Source organism: Stegostoma tigrinum, chromosome 17 (assembly GCF_030684315.1).
Source record: "Stegostoma tigrinum isolate sSteTig4 chromosome 17, sSteTig4.hap1, whole genome shotgun sequence".
Taxonomy (NCBI): Eukaryota; Metazoa; Chordata; class Chondrichthyes; order Orectolobiformes; family Stegostomatidae; genus Stegostoma; species Stegostoma tigrinum.
The window spans coordinates 58,877,053-58,892,218 of NC_081370.1; positions in this window are offsets into that span (position 1 = coordinate 58,877,053).

Consider the following 15,166-nt stretch of genomic DNA (forward strand, 5'->3'; position numbering starts at 1 on the left):
GATGCTAGAAATCTAGAAGGAATGAAAAGAGAGATTTCTGGAGAAACTCAACCAGTTTAGCAGCATCTGCGAAGAGAGAGAAACAGGGTTAATATTTCGAGTACAGTGACACCTTCTTCAAAATTAAGCTTCTTCTTAGTTTGAGCTAGACAGGTTTCCAACCACATCTGACAAAAGCTCCCAGAACTGGATTTATTTTGATCTTTATCCACCTTTGATTGCTATCCTGTACAGCCAATAGAATACAGTTGCCACTCTTTAGACCAAATTGGAGAACCTTCCTGTGAGAGTGCAATATCCATTGTTTTGTTTAAATGTGACAAATATGTGCTTAATTATATGCCCTTCCCATTCATCATATTCCCTTAATTGAGGAAATGGGCACTGAGCAAACAGGTGAATTGGGAGAAGGAAGATACCACTCAACCCTGCAAACCAGCTCCACCATTCAATATGATCATGATCAGACTGGCTACACCACATTCCTGCCTGCCCTCAATAACCTTTCACCTCCTCACTTCTCAAGAACCTATCAACTATTCTCTTAAAAATATTCGAAGCTTCTGCTTCCACAGCCTTTCAAGAAAGACAGTTCCAAAATCTCACAGGCCTTTTGCAAAATAAAATTTTCTCCTCACCTCAGTCTTAACGAGAAACCCCTTATGCTTTAAAAAAAATTTCATTGATCTCTAGATCCTCTCAGAAGAGGAAATGTCCTTTCAAGATGCATGCCTCTCAACACTTTACATGTTGCAATCAAATCACCTTTTACTCGTCTAAGCTCAAACAGAGACAATCCAATCCTGTCCAATCTTTCCGTGTAAGACAACCTGCCCATTCTAGATATCAGCCCAGTAAATCTTCTCTGAAATATTTACATCTTTCCCGAAATTAGGAGAGAAAAACCGCATGCGGTATGCAGATGTGGTCTCACCAGCACCCTGCAGAGCTGACGCATACTATTGTATTCAATTTCCCTCAGAATCAACAATAAAAGTCATAGAATCATCAAATCATGTCATGCAGAAGAGGCCACCCAGTCCGTACTGACAAAACTACTCTAAATATGCACTAGTCCCACTTTACAGCACTTGGCCCATAGCTTTGAATGTTATAGCATTCTATTTCATATTAGCTTCCCTAATTACTTCCAGTTTTGTGCAGGTAAGTCACATCTAACAAGATGTAACTGTCCACTTTATCTTCTTCCTGGAAGAAGTAAGCAACAGATGACTCAGGTGTCATGGGAATGTCACAAGCATAAATCTGCAGAACAACACTGTGCTTGTGAACCATCTGGGTATTCATTAAGTACTATCTGCTTCGTTGTTGAATGTCCTGGGAGCAGTGTACAGCTGTTTTTCTGGCTGTGGCAGAACAGTAAGTGCCAACCTGGAACATCAGATTTTCAAAGTACATCACGAGCTTCTGCTCTGATGGCTGCAGACTGACATTTTAATATGTTTGGCAGTAAATAAGGACAGGACACTTGAGACTGAGCTAATGTAATGAACTGAAAACTGACTGATTTTTGTCGAAGCTACTGTTATTGCTGGAAAGCGTGAAAAGTCCTGGAATGAATTACATTAGCTTTCACAGCAAAGACCTTAAGACTATAATAATTAGGAACAGGAGTAGACCATTCAGCCCTTCGAGCCTGCTCCACCATTCAATAGGATCATGGCTGAACCAACATTCCTCACATTCACTTTCCTGCTCTTTCCCCACAACCCTTGATTCCACTTCTAACCAAGAATCTCTCTATCCCAACCTTAAACATACACAAGGATTCTGCGCCCCCCCCCCCCCCATCCCCCCATCCCCCCATCCCCATGGCAAGGAACTCCAAAGACTCTCTCACTTCAGAGAGAATAAATTCTTCCTTATCTCAGTCTTAAATTGAGACTATATCCTCTGGTCCTGGACTCTTCCATGAAGGGAAACATTCTGTCAGCATTTACCTTGTCAAGCTCCTTAAGAATCCAGTATGTTTCAATGAGAGCACCGCTCATTCTTCTTAACCCCAATGAGTAGAGTCATAACCTGTTTTAGCTTTGCTTGTAAGACAATCCCTCTAAACCAGTGCAGATTTTCCGTCCTCAGTGCAGGTCTGGTTTCAGTAGATGGCATAATTCTGCTTTGACTGAAACAGAACCTTCCCAGATATTGTGTTCCACTAACCAATGTTCTCCCTGAGCTGTACAAGTGCTCAAAAAATTTGTGCATGCCGATCAGTGCGCAGACACACCGACTTATGATTCAGGCAGACACTTCGGTACATTGAGCTCGAGGTTTGCAAAAATTGAGCTTGTTTCTCTCTCCTCAGATGTTTGCCTACCTGGTTTCTCCAGCAGTCCTTGCTTTTATATCAGATTTCCAAACTCTGCAATATTTTGCTTTTATTTGAATATTTTACGTATATTTGTGTCATTTTTTTCACGTGCTAATAGCTCTTTCAGAGTTTGATTATCATATTCTCTAATGGGATTTCAACATTCAGCACTGAAAGACTAAGCCAGTCTCAATCAGTACCATGGGACAGAGTCACACTGCGAAGCTAGCAAACTGAACTCAGAGAACTGCAGAGTCCTGCATTTGTTTTCTGGATGTGGGCATTACTGCCAATGTTCTTTGGGGAAGGAAATTGCCATCCTTACTTGGTCTGGCCTACTAATGATTCCAGACCCACGGCAATGCAGTCGACTCTTAACTGTTGCCTGGGCAACTGGGGATGGGCAATAAATGCTGGCCTGGTCAGTATCCTGTGAATGAATGAAACAAACATATTTATTGCCCCTTCATAATTTACCTTGAGAAGGTGCCGAATGTCTGCCTTCTTGAGCCACCAAAATCCATGTGGCAAAGTTAGATTTCTTTGTAGCAGTTTGATAGAATTGAGTGACTGCCTGGGTATTATGCCAGGCAGTTAAAAATCAGTTTTGTTATGGGACTGCAGTCATGTATAGCCCAGTCTCAATACAGATGTCGAGTTTCCCACTGAAATAGGCATTTACAGGCAAATCACAGAAAAAAGCCTTTTGGCCCATTGTGTCTGCATAATTTGATGGCAGACAACTTAGGTTTTGCCAGATCTAAGGATATGCATATGTGTTCATAGACAGTGCAAATTTTCAAACTACCACATTGTGATTTGAAATTACAGTCTGTTGATTATGCACCCTGACCTCTGTCTAATCAAGTAAAGTAACCTGTAGGACTGTACACCATTTATTGGCATAGTGTGTAATTTGACAGTTATACCCTGATCCTTTTGTCCTGTGATCTGAAATTCCCTTACAAAAGGAATCTGAGGACTATCGATTATCCCCAGTTGTATAGCCGCATGAGGACCAATATAGGTGAGGTGGACCAAATGTTGCATTATTTCAGAAATGTTCATGATTCAGTACTGTGTACAACAGAATCACAGAATTATTATGGCTCAGGGGGAGGCCATTCAGGCCATTTTATCTCTTCTTACCTCGTGCCAGTCTCCTGCCTTTTCCCCATCCCCTTGCACATTATTTCCGCACAAATAATCATCCAGTTCCATCAGGAATGCCTCAATTGTAAATGCTACATTTTTAAGCAGTGCATTCCATATCTGAACTATTCACTGAGCAAAAAAGGTTTTCCTCACTTTCCCCTTGCTTCTTTTGCTCTTGACTATAAATCAATGCCTTCTATTTCTTATTCCTTTCATGAACAGGGGAATAGCTCCCCACTTACTGCTCTAGCCAGTCTGTTTGTGATTTTGAAACCTGCACGAAGTCTACTCCCAAAATCCACAGAGTCATCTTCTTCAATCTATCTCCATCACTAAAATTTCTGATTCCTGGAAACATTTGGGTAAGTCGCTCCTGCATTCTCTCCAATGTATCCACATCGTTCCTCTCATGTGATGTGCACAACTGGACACAATACTCGAGCTGAGGTCTAACAAGAAGCAGTGATTGGTTACCTTTTACCATCAGGGACACGAAAACATAACAGAGCAATAAACTAGTTGTACTTGTGTTATAATGATAGGGGCCTCACGAGTGAAACGATAGAAATTTTAAATGATGTGCTAAATTGTTTAGCAATTTCAGCATGTTTATAGTAATTAAAGGCTTATTTTAGTGATTGTTCTAAAATAAAATTGAATAAGACAAATAGAGAAATGTGTACCAGATTCTGGCAGTAATGAATAATCTTGTAAATCCAACACCACTCAAGAAGCTTGGCACCATCCAGGACAAAAGCAGCCAGCTTGATTGGCACGATGTCCACAAGCATCCACCGGCGCTCAGTAGCTGCAGTGTGTACTATCTATAAGATGCACTGCAGAAGTTCACCCGAGATGCTGCTTGACCTGCTGTGTTCATCCAGCCTCACATTTTATTACCTTCCAAACCCATGACCACTTCCATCAAGAAGGACCAGGGCAGCTGATACATTTTTTAAAATTCTTTAACAGGATGAGGACCTCACTGGCCAGGCAGTATTTATTGTCCATCCCTAATTGCCCAGAGGGCAGTTCAGAGTCAACCATATGGTTGTGAACCTAGAGTCACATGTTAGCCAGACCAGGTAAGGATGAAAGTTTCCCTCCCTGAAGGACATTAGTGAGCCAGATGGGTTTTTCCGACAATCAACAATGGATTCATGATCATCATTATATTCTTAATTCCAGATGTTTTAATGAATTCAAATTCCACCATCTTCCATTGGCAGGATTCCAACCCGGGGCCCAGAATGTTATTGGGGTCTCTAGATTAACAATCCAGCAATAATAGCACTAGGCCATTGGGGGCACCACCACCTCCAAGCTTCCCTCGAAACCACTCACAATCCTGACTTGGAAATATATCCATGTTCCTTCACTGTTGCTGAGTCAAAATCCTGGAATTCGCTCCCTAAGGGTCAACCTACAGTAGTCGGACTGCAGCGTTTCAAAGAGGCAGCTCACCATCATCTTCTAAAGGGACAACTGGGAAACAGTAAATGCTGGCCAGCCAGTGTCACCCACATCGCACAGATGAATGAATAAATAAATAAAATATCTGGTGACATATTTGTGGCTGTTTTCTGCCCTCAAACCTGTCTTCCACATTGTATTAGAACACAAGAATGTCAGAAGAAGAAGTAGGATTCAGTTTAAAGTTTTCGTAAAGATTTGTAGCTCAGGTTGTGGGTGAGGTTGTTGACTCTGTGTGGGTTTCCTATTACCGAGCTGCGGTGTTGGGTCTATCTCTGCCTGTTGGTAAGTAGTTGTTCTCCACTCTTAGTTCAATCAACAAACATAGAATCAGACCCCATATACACAAACCCCTACAGATCAAAGCAGAAACGACAGCATTCACCATTACGGACCAGACAGTATTAATTCCAAGCGGAATAGAATAACATCACTTCACCGGAGGTCCCACTGATGACTTCATCTAGCATGGTGACAAAATATCTGAACAAAACCAAGCCAGCTCAGCGAGCAAGTCAACAACCTCAAGTAGGGTTCAATAATTCAGCCCCTCGAGCCTGCTCTGCCATTTAATACCATCATGGCTGATCTCACCTTGGCCTCAACTCCACTTTTCTGCCTGTTCCCCATAATCCTTTTAATACTAGTTAAAAATCTATCTATTGACTCCTTGAAATTATTCAATGCCCTGCTATGCTGGAATAGTAGGTTCCACAGATTCATGACCTTTTGAGAGAAGTGTAAAATGCCTTTGTGTTCTCCCTAATCCGTTCTTCCAAGCCTTTCTCGTGACCCCTCCTGGCTCTCCTCAGACCATTTTTGAGCTCCTTCCTCGCCTGCCTGTAATCCTCTCGAGCTGAGCTTGACCCTAGCTTCCTCCACCTTATGTAAGCTACCTTCTTTCTTTTGACGAGAAGCTCCATCGCTCTCATCATCCAAGGTTCCTTTATCTTACCCCTTCTTGCCTGTCTCAGAGGGACATATTTATTCATCACTTGCAACAACTGTTCCTTAAACAGTCTCCACATGTCTATAGTGCCTTTACCATGGAACAATTGCTCCCAGTCCATGCTTCCTAACTCATGTCTAATCGCATCATAGTTTCCTCTTCCCCAATTAAATATCCTCCCATTTTGCCTAATCTTCTCCTTCTCCATAGCTATGTAACAATGTGAGGCAGTTATGGTCTCTATCACAAAAATGCTCTCCCACCACAAGATCTGATACCTGCCCCGGCTCGTTTCCGAGCACCAAGTCTAGAATGGCCTCTCCCCTCGTCGACCTGTCAACGTACTGAGTTAGGAAACCCTCCTGAACACACCTTACAAAAACAGCTCCATTCAAATCTTCTGCTCGAAGGAGGTTCCAATCAATATTGGGAAAGTTAAAGTCACCCATTACAATAACCCTACTACGTCCACACTTTTCCAAACTCTGTCGACCTATGCTTTCTTCAATCTCCCTGCTGCTATTGGGGGGCCTGTAGTAAACCCCTAACGAGGTAACTACTCCCTTGCTGTTCCTAATTTCCACCCACACTGACTCGGTAGGCAGATCTTCCTCGACAATGGAAGCTTCTGTAGCTGTGATACCCTCTCTGATTAGTAGAGCTACACTCCCTCCTCTTTCTCCCCCCTCCCTATTCTTTTTAAATGTTCTAAACCCTGGAACATCCAGCAACCATTCCTGCCCCTGAGAAACCCGTGTCTCTGTTATGGCCACAACAACATAGCACCAGGTACTGATCCATGCTCTAAGTTCATCACTTTTATTACTGATACTCCTTGCGTTAAAGCAAACACACTTTAACTGATCCCTTGGTTCCTTCCCAGGAAAATCCTTCCCACTAGCTGGTCTACCTCTTGCTACTGCCTCACCTGCATCAACTCTCACCTCCGGTATACAGCTCAGGTTCCCACCCCCCTGCCATACTAGTTTAAACCCTCTCGAACTACTCGAGCAAACCTTCCACCCAGGACATTGGTCCCCTTCCAGTTCAGATGCAACCCGTCCTTCTTGTACAGGTCCCACCTTCCCCAGAAGGCATCCCAATTATCTACATATCTGAAGCCCTCCCTCCTACACCAGCTGCGTAGCCACGTGTTAAGCTGCGCCCGCTTCCTGTTCCTTGCCTCGCTATCTCGTGGCACCGGTAGTAAACTCGAGAACACTACTCTGTTCGTCCTGCTTTGCAGCTTCCATCCTAACTCCCTGAAATCACTTTTTATATCCTCAATCCTTTTTCTGGCTATATCATTAGTGCCAATATGTAACACGGTTTCTGGCTGTTTGCCCTCCCCTTTTAGAACCTTATACACCCAATCGGAGATGTCCCGGACCCTGGCACCAGGGAGGCAACATACCTTCTGGGAATCCCGATCCTGACCCCAAAATCTCCTGTCGATTCCCCTAACTATCGAGTCCCCTACCATAAGTACTTTTCTATTCTGCCCCCTTCCCTTCTTTGCCGCAGTGTCAGCCTCAGTGCCAGAGAACTGACTACTATGGCTTTCCTCTGGTAGGTCATCCCCCCCAGCAGTATCCAAAACGGTATACTTATTGCTGAGGGGAATGCCCACAGGGGATCTCTGCACTGTCTGTCTGTCCCCTTTCCTCCCCCTAACTGTAACCCATCTAGCCTTGTCCTGAGCCTTAGGAGTGACCAACTCCCGGTAACTCCTCTCAATTACCCCCTCTGCCTCCCGAATGATCCGTAGTTCATCCAGCTCCAGCTCCATTTCCCTAACACGGTTTTCAAGGAGCTGGAGTTGGGTGCACTTCCCGCAGATGTAGCCAGCGGAGACGTGTGCCATGTCTCCCACCTGCCACATTCTGCAGGAGGAGCAAGCAACTGCCCTAGCATCCATACCCCATTATCTGAACACCCACTCAATACTAAAGTAGAAAGCTTAGTTCAAGTTGCTATAAAATTAATAACAAACTTATATTCAATAGAGAAAGTTTAGAATGAACCTTACCTTATTAACTAGGTTAGAGGAGGAGGGTGGGTAGGAGACTCTACAGTTGTAGAGTCTCGGGTTTAGCCGCCTTGCTGATATATATGTCATTGCTTTCCTTCCCGGCTGCCCGTCTGGTCCTCGTCACTTCCTCCGCTGCTCCCGTTCCTTCTGTGAAAGAGAAAACACCGCTGCCCGCTACCGGTAAGATCTCATCTCTTTCTTCTAAACCCCAGAGTTTATAGGCCTAAACTGCTCAAACTCTCTTCGTAAGACAAATTGCTCGCCTCTGGAATCAATCTGGTGTTAAAATAACATTATACATCTTTATGTTTCTTCAGACACATGCAGCACATTGACAACATTGTGGTGAAGTCAAATTATAGGGCATGGTGGAAATGAACTGTTTGTGTCAGATCTTCAGCCAGTGACAAATCCAGTTACAATTCTACTTTTTGTGCTCTAGAGGGCAGGCTAGACCAGACACTCCAGGGATCGGTGCAAACAATTCTTTAAAAGCTTCAAATTGTCCTCAAAATACACAATATAGACTCATACTCCTCGTGTATTAGGTGGAATAATGGATGTTCTTGGGATGTGCAGGTAAATGTTGCGCTGGAGCAGAAACAAAGAATTTGAATTTGAATTTGAATTTAGAATTTATAGTCATATGTACTTTTACAAGAAAAATACAATGCAAAGTGTTATACGTCGCCTTCCCATGGCGCCTGTGTCAATGATACAAGTCACAAGTAAATTCATAAATAACAACAAAAGTAAATTGAGGACAAAAGGTCGTCACAGTCCGTTTAATGGCTCCTGATTTTGGAGGAAACTGATCCATAAGGAGAACGCCACGCCAGGACAATAGACAATAGGTGCAGGAGTAGGCCATTTGGCTCTTGGAGCCAGCACCACCATTCATTATGATCATGGCTGATCATCCACAATCAGTATCCTGTTCCTGCCTTATCCCCATAACTCTTGATCCCACTATCTTTAAGAGCCCTATCCAGATCTTTCTTGAAAGTATCCAGAGACTTGGCCTCCACTGCCTTCTGGGGCAGAGCATTCCATATATCCACCACTCTCTGGGAGAAGAAGTTTCTCCTCAACTCTGTTCTAAATGGCCTACCCCTTATTTTTAAACTGTGTCCTCTGGTTCTGGACTCACCCATCAGCGGAAACATGCTTCCTGCCTCCAGAGTGTCCAATCCCTTAATAATCTTATACAGCTCAATCAGATCCCCTCTCATCCTTCTAAACTCAAGAGTATACAAGCCCAGTCGCTCCAATCTTTCAACATATGATAGTCCCGCCATTCCGGGAATTGTCCTTGTGAACCTACGCTGCACTCCCTCAATAGCAAGAATGTCCTTCCTCAAATTTGGAGACCAAACCTGCACACAATACTCCAGGTGCGGTCTCACCAGGGCCCTGTACAGCTGCAGAAGGACCTCTTTGCTCCTATACTCAATTCTTCTTGTTATGAAGGCCAGCATGCCATGAACTTTCTTCACTGCCTGCTGTGCAAGACCAGTGCGCCAGGCCACCAGGAAAACCTGGGCCGAAAGCCTCTGCTGAAGAAAACCAGAGCTGGGACAAGACCACCAGCCCAATGAAAAGAACCATGCCAGGCGAGAAGCATCTGCTGAAGAAAATGCCACTGAGAAAGGGCCGCCAACCTGGGCAGAGACGCCGTGCCTGGTCGTCGAGACGCTAGGCTGGAAGCGTTCACAGGAAATTAGGCCGGACCACCTGAGGAGACCTCAACACCAGACAAAACCGCCACTCCAGGAGACCACTCCGCAGGGCCGAAACCACTCTGCTGGGAAAAGACCACCATCACACACTACCGAAAGCTACCCATCGCTGGATAAGGCGTTAAATGAAGGTAAGATGAATTTAGATGTTTTGATGTTAACTATATGAATTGGAAACATCATAAACAGAGAAAGAAGAAGGTAGAAGTATTGTAAAAGCAAACAGAATAGGTCAGCTACAGGCTCCTGGGCTGAGGAGCCAGCACGCTGCACTGCTAATGCCGCCATCAACATTTTGAGAATACAGTTTGTTCTTGGAAACAAGAAAACGCAAGCATTTTGCTTTTCCCTTGGCAGGTGGGGAAAGTTAATCCTTCCTTTAAGAGTTGCTGTTTCTTCAAAATTATGAGAATAATCAGTGGCCACACTGTTGCCTCACCCACTTGCTCTTCATTTTTCTTCCGTCAGTTGAATACGAAGACTTAAAGTTCAATGAACTACAAATGATTCCTTCACTTGCTTGCCCATCATTTTCGTGTACATTTGTCACTGCCAAATGCTGTACATTAATACTTTACAGCAAAAACCAAGCAAGATACTCATCAGAAATGATACTCCATTGAGAGGAGAAAGATGTAAAAGGATCCTAAGGGGCAACTTTTCACACAGAGGATGGTGCGTGTATGGAATGAGCTGTTAGAGGAAATCGTGGAGGCTGGTACAATTACAACATTTAAAAAGCATCTGGATGGGCACATGAATAGGAAGGGTTTAGAGAGATATCGCCCACATGGTGACAATTGGGGCAGGATTTATATAGGGTATCTGGTCAGCACGGACTAGTCGGACAGAAGGGTCTGTTTCCATGCTATACCCAACTCTATGACTTTTTGCTTCAGATCTCCAAAGTTATCTCTTTCATTTCATATCAGAACCTATCCACCTTTGCCTTAAAAATATTCAATGATGCCACCATACACAATCTTCAGAGGCAGAGAGTTCCAAAGTCTGCATGACACTGAGAGTAAAAAATCCTCCTCGTCTCTGTGCCAAAAGATCCCCTAAAATTAAGTAATGTTCCCTAGTTTTCGACTGACTCACAAGAAGAAACGTCCTTTATTAGGAGCATTCAGGATCTTTGAAACTTCAACCAAATCAACCGTCACTATTCTGTACTTCGCTGGAAACAAGCCAAGTCTGTCCAATCTCTACTCATAAAACAAACAGATTCACACAGCCAAAGGGTGGCACGGTGGCTCAGTGGTTAGCACTGCAGCCTCACAGCACCAGGGACCCGTGTTCAATTCCAGCCTTGGGTGACTGTGTGGAGTTTGCACAATCGCCATGTGTCTGCGAGGGTTTCCTCTGGGAGCTCCGATTTCTTCTCAGTCCATAGTGTTCAGGCTGTATGGCTTGGTCATGCCAAATGTAAGGTTATAGGGAGTTGGGGCTGGGGAAATGCTCTTCAGAGGGCTGAATGGCCTGCTTTCAAACTCAAGTGTTTCTATGACTCAAAGAAACCATTCTGAAATGCTGTCCCAAACAGTCTTCACATAATCAGACATACGACTGTGTTGCAGATTATGATTTGAGAGCATGGATGGCAGAACGTGGGTCTGTTTCTTCTTAAAGAAATATTAATCAGGTTGGACAGTCCCTATGCTGTGATTTCTATACAGCTACACATGCCAGGTGGGAGTGATGGCAAAAGATGTAACAACAGAGTGCAGATAAAAAGTTAGAGTTGACCAAATCCACTCTCTGAGATAATCCCGAAACGCCAGCTTTCCTGCTCCAGTTCAAAGATGTGCAGGTTAGGTGGACTGGCCATGATAAATTGTCCATAGTGTCCAAAGGTTATGTAGGTAAGTGGGTTAGCCATGGGAAATGAAAAGTTATAGGGATGGGGTAGGGTGGTGAGTCTGTTTGGGTGGGGAGCATCAGTGTAGGTTTGATGGCTCAAATGGAGTGCTTCCACACTGTAGGGATTCTTTGATTCTGAAATGAGCCTTACATCTCTGGCTGAGAGGGCAAGGTGCAAAGAGGCAAACCAAGGTAGGGATGCTGTGGACATTGCGGCAGGTTCAGATTGAGTAAGTGCTTGACAGCAAACAGAAAACCTGGGGATACAACCACGTCCAGTCTATAACAGGGCGCATGTCCCTGTGTGCCCACACAGTGTTCTTTCTGCAGCATTGCAATGAGAGTTACTGGGGCAGCCTGACGTACAGCATTGAAGGGCAGGAGCATGCAGTAATCCACAGATGTGCCAGGATGTTTGTCAGATGCCAATGAGTGAGGACCCGTAGTGCATGTGAACAGTGTCCATGCTCTGAGATCATGGCACGGTGGCTCAGCGGTTAGCACTGCAGCCTCACAGCACCAGGGACCCAGGTTTAATTCCACCCTCAGGTAACTGTCTGTGCGGAGTTTGCACATTCTCCCCGTGTCTGCGTGGGTTTCCTCCGGGTGCTCCGGTTTCCTCCCACAGTCCAAAGATGTGCAGGCTAGGTGGATCGACCATGCTAAAATGCCCGTAGTGTTCAGGGGTGTGTGGGTTATAGAGAGATGGGTCTGGGTGGGATGCTTCAAGGGGCGGTGTGGACTTGTTAGGCCGAAGGGCCTGTTTCCACACTGTAGGGAATCTAATCCAATCAATGTCCAACATGGAAGTCATTGGGAGCAGGCAGTGAGCTGAATTTGTCAGGTGCTGCTCTGGTATCCATGTTGAGATTTCCAGATGTGGAGCATGTTTGACAATTTAGAAAAATAGAAAGCTGAATGTTAATGTGGTGAGTTAGGCCGTTAGTAAAGCTTTAACAAGTCATAATCCTCCTTCATTGACAATTCACCTTTGCCTAGAGAAAAACTCGCTGTGCTGCATAAAAGTGTGAGGAGCTCACAACATTAAGATAGGGTCTGATGAAAGGTCGCTGGATTTGTTACAGCGATTCTGTTTCCCTCTATACATGCTGCCAGACCTGATGAGTTTCTTCAGCACTTTTTGTCTCAATCTCAAAACAGGCCTCGCCAGACTTCTCACCCTGTTCTGCCACTAACGTTTATCTTGGGGAGCCCATCTGGCCTGCATGCGGCTCCAGAATGACCCTTAACTGACCTCTGGGCGATTAGGGACGGACAACAAATGCTGGTCCCGTAAGTGATGCCCACATCCCATGAATGAATAAACAAACAGCTCACATTGCTCAGATCACGATAAGTTTCCACCCTTTGTTTCTGATGGTGTCTTTTGAGGAATAAGCTTTGAGCAAGTCACCAGGAAAATCCTCTACCCTACTCTGATGGACATCACATGGTATGGGAACTGTATAGTGCTCTTTTAGCGCATGTTTAATTGGTCATGTAGTTGAGTTTGAACCAGGGCATGTCAGCCAAGAGGGAAACGTGCTACTGCTGAGATACAGGTGTTACACACACCAAATCGTTCCAACGTGAAATGATACATTGAAGAAAATGGGTACTATCGGTTGAAACTTCAAACTAATTCATGCTGACTCATCTCCTTCAGAAATCACTTATTCTGCCAGGTCAAACAGCCAGGGGAGTGGGTGCAGAGTAGGGGTTGTAACATCCTCACCCAATGCTTTTTTAAAAAATTTATTCATTTTGTGGGATGTGGGGTCAGCATTTATTGCCCGCTCCTAGTCGCCCTTGAGAAGGTGGTGCTAAGCTGCGGTCCACCTGCTCTGGGTTAATTCAAACTACAGTGCCCACTTTTCAAGTGGTGGCCTTGAGTGAATTCATGAGTTTGCACAATATACAGCAATAAATACTTTAATCAAGGCAGTTCTTTTCTTACAGGATGGCCTTGATGTGTCTCATTTCAGAGACAAGCTTGCAAACGGATCAAGACCTTTTTGCCAGGTTACCAATAAGGCCAATCTTAACATTTGGAACTGTTAGCACCCAAAGTGTATGTCAACTAGTGAATGCACACCCACAATACCCTTACGAATGAAATCCCAGAATTTTGACCCAGTGACAGTGAAAGAACTGCGATTTATTTCCAAGTCAGGGTGGTGAGTGGCTTGGAGTGGAGCTTGGAGGTGGTGGTGTTCCCATGTATTTGCTGCCCTTGTCCTTCTAGATGGTAGTGGTCATGGGTTTGGAAGTTGCTGTCTGAGGATCTTTTGCTTTTACTGTTAGTCATGGTTCAGGCCTTTGAGTGCTCAGCAATTTGAATGAAAGTGAAGTTGAGACAGGCTGGGGCTGGAGATTGTTGGTGTTTGAGTTAAATTGAAGGTGTTACCAAATTATTAAACTAACATTAGTAAATCCCACAAACAAGGCATTTATGCTGTTCCGGCTCCATCTCTCCAAGTTAACAATGTCCCTCTGTTCCTTTAAAATTTTCTGTGTGTTCTAAATATTCTTAGTATCTGAAGAGAAGGATTGTTCAGGGATGTTGGAAGTGATTGGGTGGAACAATAGTACAAGAATTGCTCCTTAGGAGGGCCAGTATAGACGCAATGGGCCAAATGTCCCTCCTCTGTGCTGTAACAATTCTATGAGATGATAGTGCCAGAATTTCTGAAAAATAATTGATTATTGCTTGTCCTCCAGTGGGAGAGATTTTCAAGCTGATCTGCAGCAATACTATTGTTCTTTGCTATTCCTTGCTGTATTGTAGAATTAAGCCATAAAAATGTATTTACAGAAACCACACAATAGTCAAAACAAATCAATTTTGATGCCAAAATTTTGCCATGACGTGTGCTATGCAGTCAAAAACGATTTGGAACCTTCTTCTTAATGACTCAGTTTTATTGTGATTTACCAAAGCAAATTTCACATCTGTTAATGTGAATATTAGACTCACCCATCCCAGTTGGGTACCCGAGGCAACTGAATCACTGCTAGTCACATGCATTCCATCTGTCTGCCATCATCAGACACTGTTTAACCCACTTTAGGATGCTGAATTGATTACAATGAAGCTGTTATTTTTGTTCATTTATGGCTCAGTCAACATTTGATGGTACTTGCCCTGGAGAAGATGGTAATAAACTGCGTTCTCCAAACTCTGTGGGGCACTTGGCATGGGGATACCCTCAGTGCTGTTTGGGAAGGTGTTTCAGGATTTTGGCCAGTGACTCCGAAGGAATCATGATACATTTCCAAATTCTGCTTGAGGCCTAAAGATCTTCATGGTTTATTTTCGGCTATTTGGTTCCTTATATTTTTTGAGTAATTGACAGAAAATTAACGGCAATGACTGTTAAACTCGAAACAAAAACACAAATTGCTGGAAAAACTCAGCAGAATTGTAGAGAAAAATCAGAGTTAATGTTTCAGGTCCAGTGAACCATCCTCTGAACTGCTAAATTGCTAAACCAGAAGTTGTTTCATATTAAATGCAGGTAGCATTAAAACATTTGAGCAGGAAGGTATTGTGAGGCTTTAAACAGGATCATGAATTTTTGATGATGTTATGAATTCTAACAGCTTCATTCTCCTAGATTTTG